This window comes from Bombina bombina, chromosome 4 (assembly GCF_027579735.1).
Source record: "Bombina bombina isolate aBomBom1 chromosome 4, aBomBom1.pri, whole genome shotgun sequence".
Classification (NCBI taxonomy): Eukaryota; Metazoa; Chordata; class Amphibia; order Anura; family Bombinatoridae; genus Bombina; species Bombina bombina.
In genome coordinates this window covers 873,985,880-874,009,955 of record NC_069502.1, presented here as the reverse complement: position 1 = coordinate 874,009,955, position 24,076 = coordinate 873,985,880, and the positions used below count along the sequence as shown (strand labels likewise).

Below are 24,076 nucleotides of genomic sequence, written 5' to 3'. Positions count from 1 at the left end.
AATTTCAAAATGACTTTCAGAAAAATTTTCACAAAAAAAAAAAATCTCATTGCAGAAAATGAAAAAAAGTTCTGCATCTGGGTATAGGGTTAAGTGTCTGTATATAAGGTTCTGGGAATGAGGTATGTGGGTGAGACAGATATAGGGGTTGTAGATGACTAGTGACATTTGTTATAAAAATAAATTAATTAAATAAAGCTTAAATAAAAATGTTTTATGTACACAGGCACCAATGTCTGCTACACCCCCTGCAGTACATCAGCATTTTGTTTTGCAGTGTAGTGCCAATAACTAGTCAATGTACTGCAAAACTAACCACAAAGCCTGATGTGCTGCAGAAGATGAAGGTATTGGTGGCAGTGAGAAAAATAAATAATAAAGGCTTAGTTATTTCCCCCCTCCCCTACATACTGCTGCCCACTGCAGTGTAGTATAAAATGGTGTATGGACAGCAAGATATTGCTTTTTAACGGGTTGTCACTAATTTTGACACATGCTCTCATAAAGGTTCACCCCTGATATATATACAAACAGTACCAATTTAATGTGTTGGGTTACGGTACCAATAACTAATAAACCACTTAAACATTTTGTTACACAGATATTTGATGTTTAACCAACTAGATACCAGTAATACACACACAGTGACGTTGGGGGGGCTGTGCTCAGCTGCTGCCACACACTAAAACGTGAGTACAAACATTCTCAAAATGAACGACTCACCCCTTTGTAAAAGTAGAATTTTGATTAGTTTTAAGTTCTATTGAATCCTCTTTTCTTTCATATAGGTGGCAAGAGTGCACAAGCTGTTACGTATGGGATATACATTCCTACCAGGAGGTGGAAAAGTTTCCCTAACCTCAAAGCCTATAAATACCCCCCCCCCCCACCTTACACATACCTCAGTTTAAACGTAGCCTCAGAGCATAAGCCCAGTTCCCTTCAGAGTACAGTGCTTGTCAGAGGGAAGTATAGGGAGTACTGCCTTATGACCTTGTTTTTCGCCTTTTTTGGGCTCTCTGTAAATTCGGTTGCAGGGATTAATCTTTTGCCTCCCTTTACAGATCAACATTATACTCCTATTCCATTATCTCTGCTGATATGTTTCAGTACTGGTTTTTCTGTCTGCTTTCGTTGGGCGAGTGTCTACAATCAAAAGGTAAGTATATTTTTAATACTAAAGACACTCATAGCTGTGGATGGGCACTTATGTTTAAGCTTGTTATATTCATGTTCTATATACAGCCCAGGGACAGGCATTATTTTTACTTTCTGTAATAACTGTTATTATTAAGGGGTTGGGAAAGTTTTTAAAGGTTCCGGTTAAAAATCCATTTTATGAATCTTGATAGCATACCTTACAGACGCTTGGGACTTTTTTCTCACAAACGTGGCCACCGCTTCACGTGTTTTTAACGGTCCCGCAATGACTCGTTTTTTACCGCGATTTAGAATTTGTACCTTTTTTATTTATTTATAAGTTGCTCCCTCCTTTCTTTTTCACCCTCTTTTTATATTTAGGGCTTTATGCATGTTGTTTTAGCGTTTAGCCTAACTTTCAGTTATGTTTTTAAAAACGTTTTTTAACCTTGCAAAGCTTTTCCATGCCTCAAAGTTTATAAGGGGAATATATTGTTATTAGTGCCTTATTAAAATTTATACATTTCTTGCCATGATGAAGCAGTCTGCACCTATCCCTGAAGTAACCATAGGGCTTGAGTCTGTTTAACAACTTTCTACCAAAGTGAAGTGTGTTTTTTGTGAAACTTCTGAAGTAGCCTCTTTAGCAAATGTATGTGACTCATGTATAGATTTTTTTTATCACATACTGATAATGTCTCTATGGTTTCAAATGCATCTACTGTTTCCATTTCACAGATGGATGCAGATGGTGTACCCCCAGCAATGAAGACATTTATTGCTGTTGCCATTGTGTGAGAGGCATGCAGGTTATAGGTGAGTGTGCACGGATGATGTGTGTGAGTTACAGGTGAGTGTGCACGTATGATGTGTGTGAGGCAGGTAGGTTACAGGTGAGTGTGCAGGTATGATGTGTTTGAGTGGTATGAGTTACAGGTGAGTGTGCACGTATGATGTGTGGAAGGGTGTGAGTTACAGGTGAGTGTGCACGTACAATGTATGTGAGTTACAGGTGATTGTGCACGTATGCTGTGTGTGAGGGATGCAAATTACAGGTGAGTGTGCACGTATGATGTGTGAGAGTTACAGGTGAGTGTGCACGTATGATGTGTGGAAGGGTGTGAGTTACAGGTGAGTGTGCACGTACAATGTATGTGAGTTACAGGTGATTGTGCACGTATGCTGTGTGTGAGGGATGCAAATTACAGGTGAGTGTGATTGTGCACGTATGCTGTGTGTGAGGGATGCATATTACAGATGAGTGTTCACGTATGATGTGTGTGAGGTGTGAGAGTTACAGGTGAGTGCACGTATGATGTGTGTGAGGTATGTGCATGTTACAAGTGAGTTTGCACGTACGATGGATGTGAGTTACAGGTGAGTGTGCACGGATGATGTGTGTGAGGAGTGTGAGTTACAGGTGAGTGTGCACGGATGATGTGTGTGAGGAGTGTGAGTTACAGGTGAGTGTGCATGTATGATGTGTGTGAGGCAGGCAGGTTACAGGTGAGTGTGCACGTATGATGTGTGTGAGTGGTATGAGTTACAGGTGAGTGTGCACGTATGATGTGCGGAAGGGTGTGAGTTACAGGTGAGTGTGCACGTACAATGTATGTGAGTTACAGGTGATTGTGCACGTATGCTGTGTGTGAGGGATGCAAATTACAGGTGAGTGTGATTGTGCAGGTATGCTGTGTGTGAGGGATGCGAATTACAGGTGTGCAGGTTACAAGCGAGTGTGCACGTACGATGGATGTGAGTTACAGGTGAGTGTGCTCGTATGAGGGGTGTGAGTTTGCACGTATGATGTGTGTGAGGCATGCAGGTTACAGGTGAGTGTGCACATATGATGTGTGTGTGAGGCATGCAGGTTACAAGTGAGTGTGCACGTATGATGTGTTTGTTTAAGGCGTGAGAGTTACAGGTAAGTGTTCAAGTATGATGTGTGTTAGGTATGCAGGTTACAAGTGAGTGTGCACGTACGATGTGTGTGTTACAGGTGAGTGTGCACATATGATGTGTGTGAGGCAGGCAGGTTACAGGTGAGTTTGCACATAAGACGTGTATGAGTTGAGTTACAGGTGAGTGTGCACGTATGATGTATGTGAGGCATGCAGGTTACAGGTGAGTTTGCACGTATGATCTGTGTGAGGCATGCAGGTTACAGGTGAGTGTGCACGTATGATGTGTGTGAGGCATGCAGGTTACAGGTGAGTGTGCACGTATGATGTATGTGAGGCATGCAGGTTACAGGTGAGTTTGCACGTATGATCTGTGTGAGGCATGCAGGTTACAGGTGAGTTTGCACGTATGATCTGTGTGAGGCATGCAGGTTACAGGTGAGTGTGCACGTATGATGTGTGTGAGGCATGCAGGTTACAGGTGAGTTTGCACATATGATATGTGTGAGGCATGCAGGTTAGAGGTGAGTGTGCACGTATGATCTGTGTGAGGGGTGTGAGTTTGCATGTATGATGTGTGTGAGGCATGCAGGTTACAGGTGAGTTTGCACGTATGATCTGTGTGAGGGGTGTGAGTTTGCATGTATGATGTGTGTGAGGCATGCAGGTTACAGGTGAGTTTGCACATATGATGTGTGTGAGGCATGCAGGTTAGAGGTGAGTGTTCACGTATGATGTGTGTGAGTTACAGGTGAGTGTGTGAGTTACAGGTGATTGTGCACGTATGCTGTGTGTGAGAGATGCGAATTACAGGTGAGTGTGCATGTATTATGTGTGTCAGGGGTGTGAGTTTGTACGTATGATGTGTGTGAGGCATGCAGGTTACAGGTGAGTGTGCACATATGATGTGTGTGAGGCATGCAGGTTACAGGTGAGTGTGCACGTATGATGTGTTTGCTTAAGGCGTGAGAGTTACAGGTAAGTGTTCAAGTATGATGTGTGTGAGGTATGCAGGTTACAAGTGTTACGAGTGTGCACGTACGATGTGTGTGTTACAGGTGAGTGTGCACATATGTGTGTGTGAGGCAGGCAGGTTACAGGGAAGTGTGCACGTATGATGTGTATGAGGGGTGTGAGTTACAGGTGAGTGTGCACGTATGATGTGTTTGAGGCATGCAGGTTACAGGTGAGTTTGCACATATGTGTGTGAGGCATGCAGGTTAGAGGTGATTGTGCACGTATGCTGTGTGTGAGAGATGCAAATTACAGGTGAGTGTGCACGTATGATGTGTGTCAGGGGTGTGAGTTTGCACGTATGATGTGTGTGAGGTATGCAGGTTACACGTGAGTGTGCATGTATGATGTATGTGATGGATGTGACTTACAGGTGAGTGTGCTCGTATGATGTGTGTGAGCGGTTAGAGTTGCAGGTGAATGTGCACTATGATGTGTGTGAGGCATGCAGGTTACAGGTGAGTGTGCACGTATGATGTTTGTGAGGCATGCAGGTTACTGGTGAGTGTGCACATACAATGTGTGTGATTGATGTGAGTTACAGGTAAGTGTGCACATATGATGTGAGTTATATGGATGGAGTGTGTGAGGCATCCAGGTTAAAGGAGAGTGTGCACGTATGATGTGTGTGAGTTACAGGTGAGTGTGCATGTATGATGTGTGTGAGGCATGCAGGTTACAGGTGAGTGTGCACGTATGATGTGTTTGAGGGGTATGAGTTATAAGTGAGTGTGCACGTATGATGTGGGGGAGTTACAGGCGATTGGTTACTGGTGAGTGTGCACATACAATGTGTGTGATTGATGTGAGTTACAGGTAAGTGTGCACGTATGATGTGAGTTACATGGATGGAGTGTGTGAGGGATCCAGGTTAAAGGAGAGTTTGCACGTATGATGTGTGTGAGTTACAGGTGAGTGTGCACGTATGATGTGTATTGAGGCATGCAGGTTACTGGTGAATGTGCAGGTATGTGGTGTGTGAGGTATGCAGGTTACAAGTGAGTGTGCACGTACGATGTGTGTGATGGATGTGAGTGTGCACGTATGATGTGTGTGAAGCATGCAGGTTACAGATTAGTGGGCACGTATGATGTGTGTGAGGGGTAAGAGTTACAGGTGAGTGTGCACGTATGATATGTGTAAGGGGTGTGAGTTACACCTGAGTGTGCACGCATGATGTTTGTGAGACATGCAGGTTACTGGTGAGTGTACACGTATGATGTGTGTGAGGGATGTGAGTTACAGGTGAGTGTGCACATATGATGTGTGAGAGTTGGGAGTCACAGGTGATTGTGCACCTATGATGTGTGTAAGCAGTGTGAGTTAGAGGTGAGCGCACGTATGATGTGTGAGGGATGGAAGTTACAGATGAGTGTGCACGTATGATGTGTGTTAGGGGTGTGAGTTACACCTGAGTGTGCACGCATGATGTTTGTGAGACATGCAGGATACTGGTGAGTGTGCACGTATGATGTGTGAGGGATGGGAGTTACAGGTGAGTGTGCACGTATTGATGTGTTTGAGAAGTGGGAGTTACAGGTTAGAGTGCACGTATGTGAGGGATGTGACTTACAGGTGAGTGTAGACGTATAATGTGTGTGAGGGAGGTGATTTACAGGTGAGTGTGCACATATGATGTGTGTGAGGGAAATGAGTTACAGGTGAGTGTGCACTTATGTGTGTGAGGGATGTAAGTTAGAGGTGAGTATGCACGTATGATGTGTGTGAGGCATGCATTTTACAGGTGAGTGTAAATGCATGATGTGTGTGAGGGGTGAGAGTTACAGGTTAGTGTGCACGTATTGATGTGTTTGAGAAGTGGGAGTTACAGGTAAGTGTGCACGTATGATGTGTGGGAGGCATGCAGGATATAGGTGAGTGTGCACATACTGTATGTTATGTGTGAGGGGTGTGAGTTACAGGTGAGTGTGCACGTATGTCTGTGAGGGATGTGACTTACAGGTGAGTGTGCACGTATAATGTGTGTGAGGGAGGTAATTTACAGGTGAGTGTGCACGTATGATGTGTGTGAGGAATGTGAGTTACAGGTGAGTGTGCACTTATGTTTGTGAGGGATGTAAGTTAGAGGTGAGTATGCAACTATGATGTGTGTGAGGCATACATTTTACAGGTGAGTGTACATGTATGATGTGTATGAGGGGTGAGAGTTACAGGTGAGTATGCTCCTATGATGTGTTTGTGGGGTACAGGTGAGTGTGCATGTTTGATGTGTGCGAGGGATGTGAGTTACAGGTGCAAGGGCCGGTGTTCTATCTGATTTTCATTCCCCGTCTGATTTTCATACCCTCTAACTGAGCATGCTCAGTATGAGGTAATTGCATTTCACAGCTGACTGAAAGGAATGTGTGGAATGCAATTAGACATGCGCAGAGCTACTGGTAGCAAATTCTGAAGGGAGAGACATTTACCTCTTAAAGAGGCAACTCAACCCCACGCATGCTCAGTAGAAGCAGAGGGGATTCTGTCCGATATTCATACCCCTCAGTCATATGTTTCATATCCATTAAACAAGTGTTTTTTTCTTTAAGGTGCAGATGGGGAGGATTTTATCAGATATTCATACCATTATATGCCCTCAAACTGCGTGTCTTAAAGCGACATGAAACCCCAAAATTTTCTTTCATAATTCAGATAGAGAATACAATTTTAAACAACTTTCCAATTTATTTCTATTATGTAATTTGCTTCCTTTTCTTGTTATCCTTTGCTGAAAGGTTTATCTAGGAAAGCTCAGGAGCAGCAAATAACCTAGGTTCTAGCTGCTGATTGGTGGATGCATTGGCTCACCCATGTGTTCAGTTAGAAACCAGTAGTTCATTGCTGCTCCTTCAACAAATTATACCAAGAGAATGAAACAAATTAGATAAAAGTAAATTAGAAAGTTGTTTCAAATTGTATTCTCTATCTGAATCATGAAAGAAAATGTTGGTTTTCATGTCACTTTAAAGGGTTAGCTGTTCTTTTTACTGATTACCCTGTGTCTTAAAGGGGCAGTTGGGGGAATTTTATTGATTACCGTCTCTTAAAGGGTATTTAAGGGTGATTTTACTGATTATCCTGATTCTTAAAGGGGTAGCTGTTTTTTTCTGATATCCCTGTGTCTTAAAGGGGCAATTGTGGGAATTTGTACTGATTACTCTCTTAAAGAGGTACTTGAGGGTGATTTTAATGACTACCCTGTGTCTGAAAGGGGCAGGAGGGAGATTTTACTGATTAAGCCACTGAGCTGTTGTTCGTTCCTGGTAGAGCGCTTCTCTCTTCGTATGCAAATTATTATGACCCTGGGGAAGTCTCCCTATGGGTGATGGGGGAAACCAGACGTGGACTCCTTGCCCAGTGTGCTTAGAGGAATGTGGCTGCACCTCACTGACGAGGCCCATAGGAGGCCGAAACGATCGTCTGGGGTTGTCATGTTCCTTGTTCAGAGGAGAATTGCCTGGTATTTCGGGGCTGGACTGACCTTACTTGGCGGGATCAGACTGATATACTTCAGGAAAGTTTTCTTCTGTGAAAAGCACACTGGTCTAAAAGAGGCTGCTTCCGGGTGGTAAATCGCCATAGAACAAGCCACTGAGCTGTTGTTCGTTCCTGGTAGAGCGCTTCTCTCTTCGTATGCAAATTATTATGACCCTGGGGAAGTCTCCCTATGGGTGATGGGGGAAACCAGACGTGGACTCCTTGCCCAGTGTGCTTAGAGGAATGTGGCTGCACCTCACTGACGAGGCCCATAGGAGGCCGAAACGATCGTCTGGGGTTGTCATGTTCCTTGTTCAGAGGAGAATTGCCTGGTATTTCGGGGCTGGACTGACCTTACTTGGCGGGATCAGACTGATATACTTCAGGAAAGTTTTCTTCTGTGAAAAGCACACTGGTCTAAAAGAGGCTGCTTCCGGGTGGTAAATCGCCATAGAACAAGCCACTGAGCTGTTGTTCGTTCCTGGTAGAGCGCTTCTCTCTTCGTATGCAGATTTTACTGATTACCCTGTGTCTTAAAGGGGAATTTTCTTATTGTTTACCCTGTCTTAAAAGGGCAGTTCAGTGATTTTACTGATTACTCTGTATCTTAAAGGGGTAGTTTAGTGTGATTTTACTGATTACCCTTTTGTCTTAAATGGGTAGCTGTTTTTTTTTTTTTACTGATATCCTTGTGTCTTAAAGGGGCAGTTAGGGTGATTTTACTTATTACCCTGTGTCTTAAAGGGGCAGTTAGAAAGATTTTACTGATTACCCTGTATCTTAAAGGGGTAGTTGAGGGTGATTTTACTGAGTACCCTGTGTCTTAAAGGGGCAGTTGGGGGTGATTTAACTGATTACCCTTTGTCTTAAAGGGGCAGTTGAGGTGATTTTACTGATAACCCTGTATCTTAAAGGGGTAGTTGAGGGTGATTTTACTGATTATTCAATAAACAATAAGTCCCCAATGAGGAGAAATGAATATTGATGATTTGCTCCTGGTGTGGAGGGGCACAGAAATTGATGCCAAGGCGTTTGCGGGATGGCTTAATAATAACGACATTGGCCTGGATTTTACATTTGAACTCAACAGGGCGAGGATCAATTTTTTGGATCTCACCCTAACTGGGATTTCCAATGTCGGGATTGAAACTGAAGTCTATAGGAAGCCAATATCGGGCAATACGCTCCTCCACGCCAGGAGCAGTCATCCAAGACAGGTGTTTAGGTCAGTGGCGAAGGGTCAATTCACCAGACTCAAGAGAAATTGTAGTAACACAGACCAATATGAAACACATGCTGATCAATTAGCTGATCGCCTCAAAAAGAGAGGATATAGGCCCTATGAAATCAGCAAAGCTAGGAAAGAGGTATTTTCTTCTAACAGAGAGAAATTACTGGATAATAGAGAACCTAGGATTGATAAGAGTGGAGGAATTTTCTTTGTAACGGATTACAGCACACAATATAATAATATCTGCCAGACATTTCAAAATGCTGGCAGTAGATGATGCTTTGGTGGAAACAATAGAACAAGGATGCAAATGCTCCTTTAGGAGAGGAGTTTCCATGGGGAACCTTTTGTCCCCTACTCAACTTAAGAGTATATGGAAGGAAGAGTCTAGCTCCTGGCTTAGGTTTAAAGGATCCGAGAACACCTCTCTGATATCAGGGCAGGGTCCCTGACCACCCCACTCGTTCAGCATTTCAAATTAGTCCATAATAAAGACAATTCACATTTCAAATGGACTATAATAGAATGTGTTGATCCTGGACGAAGGGGGGGGGGGGACAGGGAGGCGGCACTTGCAAAAAGAGAGGTGTTTTGGATATTTCAATTGAGGACCAGATATCCTACTGGATTAAATTCAGCCTATGACCTTATCAACCATTGGTATTAGGGATGAACTACACCGGGTAGTAGTGAAGCTATTGTGTACATCACTTATTTAGGTTTAAGTTATTAATTGATCACAATTGCTTTAGGTATAGTTTGGTAATTCTCCAAATATTTAGCAACTGCACCTTTGAATTTCTAATATAATATTGTGGTTTACTACTAATTAATAATACCTCCTTTAATGCTTCATTCATTCAATGCCAATACATTGGTAGTAATGATTATGGAGGATTTAAATTATTATACAGCTTTAGTTTAAGCTTTTTGAAAATTATAGTAAATTACACAAAAATCTCCACAATCAAATAGTTTACAAGTGTTTATCAATGCATGCTAACATTGGGAGTACAATCTATCCCCTAATTCTAATACAATTTAATATTCTAATACGTTGTAACAGTTTATTCTGGCAATATATATGTCAGTCAATGTCCTTTAACATGAGTAAGTCCTGATGTTCACAGGTTAAATATTTGGTAACAGGTTAATTATGTTCAGATACTAGTAATAGGTTTAACAGTTAAGTAAGAGTTAAACTGATTAATATCCTCCAGCCAATCCTATGTTTTTACACCCTTTATTAGGCTCATCAGTTGCAAGCGATTATGAGAGCTATGAGTACGGCTAATATGCCGAAACGCGTAAGCTTATCAATTTACTGAAGGGCATGTTCATTGTCGTTTATGTTACCTATCCTGTTTTATGGTTAATAAAGTGAATTAACTTTTGCTGCGGCTGCGGACTTTTCTTCAAATATTCTGATTTTACTGATTACCCTGTGTCTTAAAGGGGCAGTTCAGTGATTTTACTGATATCCCTGTGTCTTAAAGTGGCAGTTGGGGGGAATTTAACTGATTACCCTGTGTTTGAAAGGGCAGTTAGGGTGATTTTACTGATTACCCTGTATCTTAAAGGGGCAGTTAGGGTGCTTTCCTTTTTAATATAAGGAGAGTCCATGGCTTAATTCATTGTGGGAAATACTGAACCTGGCCACCAGGAGGAGGCAAAGACACTCCAGCCAAAGGCTTAAATACCTCCCCCACTTCCTTCATCCCCCAGTCATTCTTTTCCTTTCATCACAGGAGGTTGGCAGAGAAGTGTAAGTAGATTTCGGAGTAGTTCCTTAGGAAGGGTATCTGCCCTTCTATATGGGACTGGAGTTTTAAGTAGTTTTGTCAGCCTCTCAGTGAGAGTATTGATGAAAGTTAGAGTCTGGAGATGCAGGGAGAGTCTTTCTGCGAACCCATCCAGACTCAAATTAACAGCTCCTAAGCAATCAGTGTTGATAAGTTTCACTGCCTGCTTGTTTATCACTCAAGTCCATGTCAGGAGCGATGCTACAAGACTGTCACACTTGAAAGGCTGTGTTTCTTTTCCACGGCATCGATTCTGGTAAGATCGTTTCAATTTTACTCATATAATAACGCTAGAAGACAGGGTCAGAGTGTGACTCCTTTTATCTTTATGGAATCAATGGTTAATAACTCCTGAGGGGGATTATTGAACAGTGGGGATTAATTACATATGTTTATTTGATTTTTGCTGCGTTATGTGTAAGATGCTAATTGGCTCATATGCTGATTTTGGAACATACAGGTTTTTCTTTCACTTTTAGAGCTGCGCAGCTTACTAGTTTGGAATGCTTTTTCTATTAGCAGGGGTGGTCCTGCATTGCGTACCATGTGAACAGGAGTGGTCGAGGTTTCATTTCCTTTTTCCTGACCGAGCTGGTTACCAGAGAAGTGCGTTTCTCTATATTGCCTGGGTCATAGGAGGTGGTGAGTGCCCCAGCCATTGAGGGTTTAAAGGTGCCATTTTTTATTAATCAATAAAGATCGTTTTTGTCTATAGTCTGCTGTTAATAAGCGCAAGCTATGGAGGATTCTGATGCGTTAGAGTGTACTCCCTCTCTGCCTAAGACTAATACCTGTTTATATTGTGAGGAGGCCATGGTATATCCACCTTCTCAATTATGTTCCACATGCCTTGATAAAGTGATTATGTCAAAGAAAGTTAACATGTTTGATACCACTGAGCCGTCCACCTCTGCAGAGTCTCCATCCCGTGAAGTGCGCACACTACAGTCATCTCCTAATACACATACAGCTTCCCGTAGTACTCCAAACCCTCCATCTGGAGAGGGCCTTTTACCTCCAGACTTTAGTGTGCCGTTACAAATGGCGGTGTCTGCAACCATTAGTGCTTTAGCTCGCACTGCTAAGCACAAGCGAAAGGTCAAATATTGCTATCCTTCCCAGGAGTCGTCAGCTAGTTTATTGTATTTAACCGATAAGCGGTTATCCGATGCTGAAGTTCTCTCTGACACTTCAGCGTATGAACATTCTGGGTCGGAGTCTGCTGCCTCTAAACCTCCGGCTGCAGAGGAACCCGACTTTAGTTTTAGGATTGAACATTTATGCTTTCTGCTAAAAGAAGTTTTGGCTACATTAGAGGTTCCAGAGGCCAAGCTGCCTGACGAACCTTTGATTCCTAAATTAGATAGTCTATGAAGACAGGACAGTGCCTTTTAACATTTCCTGTACCTGTAAAGATGGCGAACATTATTAAGAACGAATTGGACAGGATTGGATCTTCCTTTTCCCCTTCATCTTTGTTTAAGAAATTGTTCCTGGTCCTGGACTCTCAATTGGAGTTGTGGGGTTCCGTCCCTAAGGTGGATGGCGCTATCTCCACGCTTGCCAAACGTACTACTATCCCGCTTGAGGATAGTTCTTCGTTTAAAGAGCCGATAGATAAGAAGATGGAAACTCTGTTAAGAAAGATGTTTCAACATGCAGGATATTTATTTCAACCAGCTGTGGCTGTTGCCATGGTTGCTGGAGCAGCCACCTACTGGTGCGACTCCTTATCGGAATTGATCGAGGTGGAGAGTCCCCTCAACGCTATTCAGTAGAGAATTAAGTCATTGAGGGCTGCTAATTCTTTTATCTGTGATGCAAATATGCAAATTATTCGCCTGAATGCCAAGACTTCAGGTTTTTCGGTTCAGGCCCGTCAGGATTTCTTTCTGAAGTCATGGTCTGCGGATATGACTTCTAAGTGCAGACTTCTTCTCTCCCCTTTAAGGGAAACATTTTATTTGGTCCATGCCTGGACTCAATTTTCTCCACGGTTACAAGGGACAAAGGTGCCTTCCTACCGCAAGATAAAAAGTCTAAAGGGCAAAATTCTAGTTTTTGTTCCTTTCGTTCTGATAAAGCCCAGTGTAAGCAGTCCTCCGCTAAGCCAGAGCAAACCAGATTACTTGGAAGCCAGCTCAAGTAATGAATACTGCTAGAATAAATCAAAGCAGAACAAGAAGCCCGCCGAGACTAAGTCCGCATGAAGGGGAGGCCCCAGGTCCTATTCTGGATCTCAAACCTGTCTTCAAGACCAGAAAAGAGGGAAGCCTGGGGTGCGTTAGGGATCTGTCCTCCTTAGGAGTCACTGTCCCGTGCCTATCGCAGAGATAGGTTTGGGATACTATTCAAACCTTTCCGTGGTCCCAAAGAAGGAGGGAACTTTCCGTCCATTTCTGGACCTAAAGTGCTTAAACAAATTTCTAAACGTCCCCTCATTCAAGATGAAGACAATAAGGTCCATCCTTCCCTTAATTCAGGTAGGGCAGTTTATGACCACTATAGATCTGAAGGATGCATACCTTCACATTCCAATCCACAGGGAACACTTCAAGTTCCTCAGGTTTGCGTTCCTGGACCAGCACCTCCAGTTCATTGCACTTCCGTTTGGTCTAACTACTGCTCCAAGAATTTTTACGAAGTTTCTAGGGGCTCTTCTAGCAGTCGCCAGAACCCGGGATATAGCAGTAGCTCCCTACTTGGACGATAATCTGGTATAAGCACCATCGTTTCGTCTGGCGGAAGACCATTCGCAATCTCTCATCTGTCTTCTTCGATACCACTGATGGAAGATAAATCTAGAAAAAAAATTCTCTTGTTCCAAGCACCAGGGTGGAATTCCTGGGTACGATAATAGACTCAAGAGACATGAGGATATTTCGAACAGACCAGAGACGTTGCAAGCTAGCTTCAACATGTCTTGCCCTCCAGACCTCCTTAAGGCCATCTGTGGCTCAGTGTATGGAGGTGATTGGTCTCATGGTGTCCAGCATGGACATCATTCCCTTTGCCAGGTTCAACCTCAGGCCGTTGCAACTGTGCATGCTGAGGCAGTTGAACGACGATCATTCGGATCCGTCTCAACAGATCTCTCTGGACAACCGGTCGAGAGAATCACTCTCTTGGTGGCTCTGTCCGGATCACCTGTCCCGAGGGAAATCCTGGGTGATTGTGACTACGGACGCAAGTCTGTCAGGATGGGGAGCTGTTTGGGGTGCCAAGAAAGCACAGGGCCTGTGGAGTCGGGAAGAAATCTACCACCCGATCAACATTCTGGAATTTCTGGCAAAATTCAATGACCTGAAGGCTTGGCCTCTGCTGGGTTCGTCCCAGTTTAATGGATTCCAATCAGACAATAGAACCTCGTGGCTTACATCAACCATCAGGGGGGAATGAGAACCTCCCTAGCGATGAGGGAAGTATCTCGGATTCTGGAGTGGGCAGAAACCCACAACTGTTCGCTATCAGCGATCCACATTCCAGGTGTGGAGAACTGGGAAGCGGATTTTCTCAGCAGACAATCTTTTCATCCGGGGGAATGGTCTCTCCATCCCGAAGTGTCTGCAGATATTTGCAACAGATGGGGGACATCAGAGATGGATCTCATGGCTTCCCGTCTCAATACTAAGATACCCAGATATGGGTTGAGAACCATTGATCCTCAGGCGGAACTAATAGATGCATTAGCGGTGCCTTGGAGGTTCAATCCCATTTATCTTTTCCCACCGTTACCACTCCTTCCTCGGGTGGTAGCTCGAATCAAGCAGGAGCAGGCATCAGTGATACTGATTGCTCCATCGTGGCCACAAAGGATATGGTTCGCGGATCTAGTGAGGATATCCTCAGCTCCTCCGTGGAAGTTACCTTGTCGCAGGGATCTGCTGGGCAAGGTCCTTTTGTTTATCAAAATCTAGATTCTCTGAGGCTGACTGCGTGGAAATTGAACGCTTAGTCCTAGCCAAGAGAGGTTTTTCAGAGAGCGTTATTGATACTCTCATTCAAGCTTGTAAGCTGGTTACTCGTCGCATCTATCATCAGGTGTGGACGACTTACTTATTTTGGTGTGAAGTGCGTGGTTTGTCCTGTCACAAAGTCAAGGTTGCCAGGGTACTTTCAGGATGGACTAGAGAAGGATCTTTCTGCTAGTTCCTTGAAGGGACTGATTTCAGCCCTGTCTGTTTTACTACACAGAGGCTCGCTGAGTTGAGATCTTTTGTTAAGGCCCTGACTAGGATCAGACCTGTGTTTAGATCTAATGCTCCTCCTTGGAGTCTGAATCTTGTTCTCAAAGTTTTGCAGAGGGCTCCGTTTGAGCCTATGCATGAGGTTGACATTAAATTGTTGTTCTTTTTCTACTGGCTATTGCTGAGATTGCTGCCTTGCAATGTGACCCTCCTTATCTGGTGTTCTATAAGGCTGTTCTACGAACTTACGGCTAGATTTAGAGTTGGGCGGTAGCCGTCAAAACCAGCGTTAGAGGCTCCTAATGCTGGTTTTTATCGCCCTCTGGTATTTGGAGTCAGTCAGGAAAGGGTCTAACGCTCACTTTGCAGCCGCGACTTTTCCATACCGCAGATCCCCCTACGCCATTTGCGTATCCTATCTTTTCAATGGGATCTTTCTAACGCCGGTATTTAGAGTCGTGGCTGAAGTGAGCGTTAGAAATCTAACGACAAAACTCCAGCCGCAAAAAAAAGTCAGTAGTTAAGAGCTTTCTGGGCTAACGCCGGTTTATAAAGCTCTTAACTACTGTGCTCTAAAGTACACTAACACGCATAAACTACCTATGTACCCCTAAACCGAGGTCCCCCCACATCGCCGCCACTCTAATTACATTTTTTAACCCCTAATCTGCCGTCCGCACGCCGCCGCAAGCTACGTTATACTTATGTACCCCTAATCTGCTGCCCCTAACACCGCCGACCCCTATATTATATTTATTAACCCCTAATCTGCCCCCCTCAACGTCGCCTCCACCTGCCTACACTTATTAACCCCTTATCTGCCGACCGGACCGCGCCGCTATTATAATAAAGTTATCCCGCCTCAATAACCCTATAATAAATAGTATTAACCCCTAATCTGCCCTCCCTAACATCGCCGACACCTAACTTCAAGCATTAACCCCTAATCTGCCGACCGGAGCTCACCGCTACGATAATACATTTGTTAACCCCTAAAGCTAAGTCTAACCCTAACACTAACACCCCCCTTAGTTAAATATAATTTAAATCTAACAAAATAAATTAACTCTTATTAAATAAATTATTCCTATTTAAAGCTAAATACTTACATGTAAAATAAACCCTAATATAGCTACAATATAAATTATAATTATATTGTAGCTATTTTAGGATTAATATTTATTTTACAGGCAACTTTGTAATTATTTTAACCAGGTACAATAGCTATTAAATAGTTAATAACTATTTAATAGTTACCTAGTTAAAATAATTACAAAATTACCTGTAAAATAAATCCTAACCTAAGTTACAATTAAACCTAACACTACACTAGCAATAAATAAATTAAATAAAATACCTACAATTATCTACAATTAAACCTAACACTACACTATCAATAAATTAATTAAATACAATACCTACAAATAAATACAATGAAATAAACTAACTAAAGTACAAAAAATAAAAAAGAACTAAGTTACAAAAAATAAAAAAATATTTACAAACATTAGAAAAATATTACAACAATTTTAAACTAATTACACCTACTCTAAGCCCCCTAATAAAATAACAAAGCCCCCCAAAATAAAAAAATGCCCTACCCTATTCTAAATTTAAAAAGTTCAAAGCTCTTTTACCTTACCAGCCATGAAAAAGGCCCTTTGCGGGGCATGCCCCAAAGAATTCAGCTCTTTTGCCTGTAAAAAAAAAACATACAACCCCCCCCCAACATTACAATCCACCACCCACATACCCCTAATCTAACCCAAACCCCCCTTAAATAAACCTAACACAAAGCCCCCGAAGATCTCCCTACCTTGTCTTCACCTCACCGGGTTCAGCGATCGGTCCAGAAGGGGGTCGAAGTCTTGATCCAAGCGGCGGCTGAAGAACTCCATCATCGGGCTGAAGTCGGAAGTCCATCATCGGGATGAAGTCTTCTATCAAGCGGCATCTTCAATCTTCTTTCTTCCGGAGCGGAGCCATCTTCTTCCCAGCCGACGCGGATCCAACCTCTTCAACCGACGCCTACTCGCCGAATGACGGTTCCTTTAAATGACGTCATCCAAGATGGCGTCCCTCAAATTCCGATTGGCTGATAGGATTCTATCAGCCAATCGGAATTAAGGTAGGAATATTCTGATTGGCTGATGGAATCAGCCAATCAGATTCAAGTTCAATCCGATTGGCTGATCCAATCAGCCAATCAGATTGAGCTCGCATTCTATTGGCTGTTCCGATCAGCCAATAGAATGCGAGCTCAATCTGATTGGCTGATTGGATCAGCCAATCGGATTGAACTTGAATCTGATTGGCTGATTCCATCAGCCAATCAGAATTTTCCTACCTTAATTCCGATTGGCTGATAGAATCCTATCAGCCAATCGGAATTTGAGGGATGCCATCTTGGATGATGTCCCTTAAAGGAACCGTCATTCGTCGGGAAGTCGTCGGTGAAGATAGATGGATCCGCGCTGGAGGTCTTGAAGATCAGCCGGTCGTCATCGGATTGAAGAACATAGAAGATGCGGCTTGGAAGAAGATGTTTGCCGGTCCGGATGTCCTCTTCTGCCCGCTTGGATCAAGACTTCAGCCGGAGGATGGACGTCACTCTTCAGCCCCCGCTTGGGCTTGGATCAACACTTCGGAGGCTTGGATCAAGACTTCCGAAGACGGATCGGTGAACCTGGCATGGTGAAGATAAGGTAGGAAGATCTTCAGGGGCTTAGTGTTAGGTTTATTTAAGGGGGGTTTGGGTTAGATTAGGGGTATGTGGGTGGTGGGTTGTAATGTTGGGGGGGGTATTGTATGTTTTTTTTTTACAGGCAAAAGAGCAGAATTCTTTGGGGCATGCCCCGCAAATGGCCCTTTTCAGGGCTGGTAAGGTAAAAGAGCTTTGAACTTTTTAAATTTAGAATAGGGTAGGGCATTTTTTTATTTTGGGGGTCTTTGTTATTTTATTAGGGGGCTTAGAGTAGGTGTAATTAGTTTAAAATTGTTGTAATATTTTTCTAATGTTTGTAAATATTTTTTTATTTTTGTAACTTAGTTCTTTTTTATTTTTTGTACTTTAGTTAGTTTATTTAATTGTAGTTATTTGTAGGTATTTTATTTAATTAATTTATTGATAGTGTAGTGTTAGGTTTAATTGTAACTTAGGTTAGGATTTATTTTACAGGTAATTTTGTAATTATTTTAACTATTTTAGCTATTAAATAGTTATTAACTATTTAATAGCTATTGTACCTGATTAAAATAAATACAAAGTTGCCTGTAAAATAAATATTAATCCTAAAATAGCTACAATATAATTATAATTTATATTGTAGCTATATTAGGGTTTATTTTACAGGTAAGTATTTAGCTTTAAATAGGAATAATTTATATAATAAGAGTTAATTTATTTCGTTAGATTTAAATTATATTTAAATTAGGGGGGTGTTAGGGTTAGACTTAGCTTTAGGGGTTAAAAAATTTATTAGAATAGCGGTGAGCTCCGGTCGGCAGATTAGGGGTTAATTATTGTAGGTAGCTGGCGGTGACGTTGTGGGGGGCAGATTAGGGGTTAATAAATATAATCTAGGGGTCGGCGGTGTTAGGGGCAGCAGATTAGGGGTACATAGGTATAATGTAGGTTGCGGCGGTATACGGAGCGGCAGATAAGGGGTTAAAAAAAATATGCAGGTGTCAGCGATAGCGGGGGCGGCAGATTAGGGGTTAATAAGTGTAAGGTTAGGGGTGTTTAGACTCGGGGTACATGTTAGAGTGTTAGGTGCAGACGTAGGAAGTGTTTCCCCATAGTAAACAATGGGGCTGCGTTAGGAGCTGAACACTGCTTTTTTGCAGGTGTTAGGTTTTTTTTCAACTCAAATGGCCCCATTGTTTTCTATGGGAGAATCGTGCACGAGCACGTTTTTGAAGCTGGCCGCGTCCGTAAGCAACGCTGGTATTTAGAGTTGCAGTGGCGGTAAATATGCTCTACGCTCCCTTTTTTGGAGCCTAACGCAACTTTTCTGTGAACTCTAAATACCAGCGGTATTTAAAAGGTGCGGGGGGAAAAAAGCACGCGTAGCTAACGCACCCCTTTGGCCGCAGAACTCTAAATCTAGCCGTAAGTTAGGTTTTCTTCCTAAGGTTGTGTCAGACCACAACATCAATCAAGAGATAGTGGTTCCTTCCTTATTTCCTAATCTTTCTTCATCTAAGGAACGTTTACTTCATAATTTGGATGTGGTTCATGCCTTGAAGTTCTATCTTCAGGCAACTAAGCATTTTAGACAGACTTCTTCTTTGTTTGTTGTCTACTCTGGGAAGCGTAAGGGTCAGAAGGCCTCTTCGACTTCCTTGTCTTTTTGGTTGAGAAGTTTTATCCGCTTTGCATATGAGACAGTGGGACATGAGCCTCCTCATTCGACGAGAGCAGTGGCTTCCTATTGGGCCTTCAAAAACGAGGCCTTTATGGATCAGATTTGTAAGGCGGCTACCTGGTCCTCCTTACATACTTTTTCAAAATTTTATAAGTTTGATGTTTTTGCTTCTGCTTAAGCAGCCATCGGGAGAGAGGTTTTGCAGGCTTTGGTGCCCTCAGTTTAGGGGCCTGCCTCTCTTTTTGTCCCTCCCATTATCATTCAGTGTCCTCTAGAACAGGGGTATTATTTCCCACAAGTAAGGAATGAAGCCCTGGAATCTCCTTATATTAAGATGGAAAACATTATTTATGCTTACCAGATAATTTCCTTTCCTTCTGTATAAGGAGAGCCCACGCCCCACGCCCTCTAAATTTTATTTTGTCCTTCTGGCACTATTTATAGCCTGATAGTTCTCCTACTGTTCCTTGCTCCCTCGGCAGAATGACAGGGGGATGAGGGAAGTGAGGGAGGTATTTAAGCCTTTGGCTGGGGTGTCTTTGCCTCCTCCTGGTGGCCAGGTTCAGTATTTCCCACAAGTAAGGAATGAAGCCATGCACTCTCCTTATACAGAAGGAAAGGAAATTATCTGGTAAGCATAATTTATGTTTTTACTGATTACCCTGTGTCTTAAAGGGGCACTTAGGGTGATTTTACTGATTACCCTGTATCTTAAAGGGGCAGTTGAGGGTGATTTTACTGAGTATCCTGTTTTTTAAAGGAGTAGCTGTTTTTTTTCCCCTGATATCCCTGTGTCTTAAAGGGGCAATTGTGGGAATTTTTTACTGATTACACTGTATCTAAAAGGGGTACTTGAGGGTGATTTTAATGATTACCCTGTGTCTTAAAGGGGTGGGTGGGTGGGAGAGTTTACTGATTACCCTGTGTCTTAAAGGGGTAATTTTGTTTACCCTGTGTCTTAAAGGGGTAGTTTTTTTTAATGTTTACCCTGTGTCTTAAAAGGGCAATTGAGGTGATTTTACGGATTACCCTGTATCTTAAAGGGGTAGTTGAAGGTGATTTTATTGATTACACTGTGTCTTAAAGGGGTAGTTTTTTTTTTTTTTTTTTTTTACTGATTACCCTGTATCTTAAAGGGGCAGTTGAGGGTGATTTTACTGATTTTACCCGGTGTCTTAAAGGGGTAGTTTGGGTGATTTTTCTGATTAGTCTGTGTCTTAAAGGGGCAGTTGGAGGCATTTTATTGATTACCCTGTCTCTTAAAGGGGCAGATGGGAAGATTCTACTGATTATCCTGTGTCTTAAAGGGGCAGGGTGATTTTAATAATTACCCTGTTTCTTAAAGGGTTAGCTGAGGGGGGTTACTGATTACCCTGTATTTTAAAGGGGAAGTTGGGGGAATTTTCCTGATTACCCTAGGTCTTAAAGGGGTAGCTGTTTTTTTTCCTGATATCCCTTTGTCTTAAAGGGGCAGGTGGGGGTGATTTTATGGATTACCTTGTTTTTTTAAAGGGGCAGGGCAGGTGAGGTGATTTTATTGATTACCCTGTGTCTTAAAGGGGTAGCTGTTTTTTTTTTTACTGATATCCCTGTGTCTTAAAAGGTCAGTTTAAAGGGGTGCATGTGGTTGTGTTTCAGTATGAGACACATTATATGGGGTCTGTGCTATTGATGTTTCAGTATGTGACACACTGTTTTGAGTCTGTGCTCTGGATGTTTCAGTATGTGACACACTATTAGGGATCTCCTCTCTGGATGTTTTAATATGTGACACACTGTTTGGGGTCTGTGCTCTGGATGTTTCAGTAAGTGACACACTGTTTGGGGTCTCTGCTCTGCATGTTTTAGTATGTGATCACACTCTTTAGAGTGTCTGCTCTGGATATTTCAGTATGTGACACACTCTTTGGGGTATGTGCTCTGGATGCTTCAGTATGTGACACACTGTTTGGAGTCTCTACTCTGGATGTTTAAGTATGTGACACACTATTTGGTGTGTGTGCTCTCGCTGTTTCAGTATGTGACACACTCTTTCAGTATGTGACACACTCTCTGGAGTGTCTGCTCTGGATGTTTTAGTATGGTACACACTCTTTGACATCTGTGCTCTCACTGTTTTAGTATGTGACACACTCTTTGGAGTCTCTGCTCTGGATGTTTTAGTATGTGACACACTGTTAGGAGTCTGTGCTTTGAATGTTTCAGTATTTGACACACTATTTGGCGCCTGTGCTTTGGATGTTTCAGTATGTGACACACTATTTGGGGTGTGTGCTCTGGATGGTCTAGTATGTGATACACTATTAGGGATCTCCTCTCTGGATGTTTTAATATGTGACACACTGTTTGGGGTCTGTGCTCTGGATGTTTCAGTAAGTGACACACTGTTTGGGGTCTCTGCTCTGGATGTTTCAGTATGTGACACACTTTTAGGGGTATGTGCTTTGAATGTTTCAGTATTTGACACACTATTTGGCGCCTGTGCTCTGGATGTTTCAGTATGTGACACACTATTTGGGGTCTGTGCTCTGGATGGTCTAGTATGTGATACACTATTAGGGATCTCCTCTCTGGATGTTTTAATATGTGACACACTGTTTGGGGTCTGTGCTCTGGATGTTTCAGTAAGTGACACACTGTTTGGGGTCTCTGCTCTGGATGTTTCAGTATGTGACACACTTTTAGGGGTATGTGCTTTGAATGTTTCAGTATTTGACACACTATTTGGCGCCTGTGCTCTGGATGTTTCAGTATGTGACACACTATTTGGGGTCTGTGCTCTGGATGGTCTAGTATGTGATACACTATTAGGGATCTCCTCTCTGGATGTTTTAATATGCGACACACTGTTTGGGGTCTGTGCTCTGGATGTTTCAGTAAGTGACACACTGTTTGGGGTCTCTGCTCTGCATGTTTTAGTATGTGATCACACTCTTTAGAGTGTCTGCTCTGGATATTTCAGTATGTGACACACTCTTTGGGGTATGTGCTCTGGATGCTTCAGTATGTGACACACTGTTTGGAGTCTCTACTCTGGATGTTTAAGTATGTGACACACTATTTGGTGTGTGTGCTCTCGCTGTTTCAGTATGTGACACACTCTTTCAGTATGTGACACACTCTCTGGAGTGTCTGCTCTGGATGTTTTAGTATGCTACACACTCTTTGGCATCTGTGCTCTCACTGTTTTAGTATGTGACACACTCTTTGGAGTCTCTGCTCTGGATGTTTTAGTATGTGACACACTGTTAGGAGTCTGTGCTTTGAATGTTTCAGTATTTGACACACTATTTGGCGCCTGTGCTCTGGATGTTTCAGTATGCGACACACTATTTGGGGTCTGTGCTCTGGATGGTCTAGTATGTGATACACTGCTTGGGGTCTGTGCACTTGATGTTTCAGTATGTGATACACTGCTTGGGGTCTGTGCACTTGATGTTTCAGTATGTGATACACTGCTTGGGGTCTGTGCGCTGGATGTTTCAGTATGTGACACACTCTTTGGAGTCTCTGCTCTGGATGTTTTAGTATGTGACACACTCTTTGGAGTCTCTGCTCTGGATGTTTTAGTATGTGACACACTCTTTGGAGTCTCTGCTCTGGATTTTTAAGTATATGACACACTCTTTGGAGTCTCTGCACTGGATCTTTTAGTATGTGACACACTCTTTGGAGTCTCTGCTCTGGATGTTTCAGTATGTGACACACTTTTAGGGGTATGTGCTTTGGATGTTTCAGTATGTGGCACAATTTTTTTTTTTTAATTATTACCCTGTGTCTTAAAGGGACAGTTGGGGTATATTAACTGATTACCCTGTGTCTTAAAGGGGCATTTGTGTGAATTTTTACTGTTAACCTTGTGTCTTAAAGGGATGGGAAACCCCAAAAAAATTCAATCTCAATTGAATACTCTTAATATTTTAAAAAGGTTGGCAATTAATACCTATTAAACATTTATTTTTGTTTTATTGTAATCTCTCATACAAATTTCTATTTTTGCCAAACCGATAATAATACTCATAATATTTGACCTGTAATGATGTTCTACCTAGGTAGAAACATCATGGCCACCCGCATGCGCAAAAGAAGTGCCTAACGACTGACGCATGCGCATATACAGCCCCCTCCCTCCTATCTCCATTGGCGTGTCACTATCCAGGCGCCTGATGCAGGGTGGAGACGTGGATCGTGACGTTGTCGGCGGAGGGAGTGACGCACCATAGTGCAGAAATTTCAAAGCGCACAGACGGAGCAGCAACAGAGGAACTTCAGTTTGAGAGAGGTAAATATGTAAACTACCCCTAGATCAACAAGCAAGGTATTATGCAGATTAAAAAGACAAAATGGATTTGAGCCTTTCTGCCTGTGGTGTGCATGCGATGGGGAAAAAAACAGAATTTATGCTTACCTGATAAATTACTTTTTCTTGTGGTGTATCCAGTCCACGGATTCATTCTTTACTTGTGGGATATTCTCCTTCCCAACAGGAAGTGGCAAAGAGAGCACACAGCAGAGCTGTCCATATAGCTGTCCATATCGCTCCACCCCCCAGTCATTCGACCGAAGGTTAGGAAGAAAAAGGAGAAACCATAGGGTGCCGTGGTGACTGTAGTTTAAAAATAAAAACCACCTGTCTTAAAATGACAGGGCGGGCCTTGGACTGGATACACCACAAGAGAAAGTAATTGATCAGGTAAGCATAAATTCTGTTTTCTCTTGTAAGGTGTATCCAGTCCACGGATTCATCCTTTACTTGTGGGATACCAATACCAAAGCTTTAGGACACGGATGAAGGGAGGGAACAAGACAGGTACCTTAAACGGAAGGCACCACTGCTTGTAAAACCTTTCTCCCAAAAATAGCCTCCGAAGAAGCAAAAGTATCGAATTTGTAAAATTTGGAAAAAGTATGCAGCGAAGACCAAGTCGCTGCCTTACAAATCTGTTCAACAGAAGCC

General features: G+C 42.7%; 1 long non-coding RNA gene across 1 annotated transcript; it reads left to right on the top strand.

Annotated features, from left to right (window-relative positions):
- Positions 1 to 1,083: 1,083 nt before the first annotated feature.
- Positions 1,084 to 23,237, top strand: LOC128655672 (uncharacterized). The gene is made up of 3 exons (XR_008401875.1): positions 1,084 to 1,159; positions 1,879 to 1,956; positions 23,172 to 23,237. It is a non-coding gene; the product is annotated as an uncharacterized LOC128655672 (long non-coding RNA).
- The last annotated feature ends 839 nt before the right edge of the window (positions 23,238 to 24,076 follow it).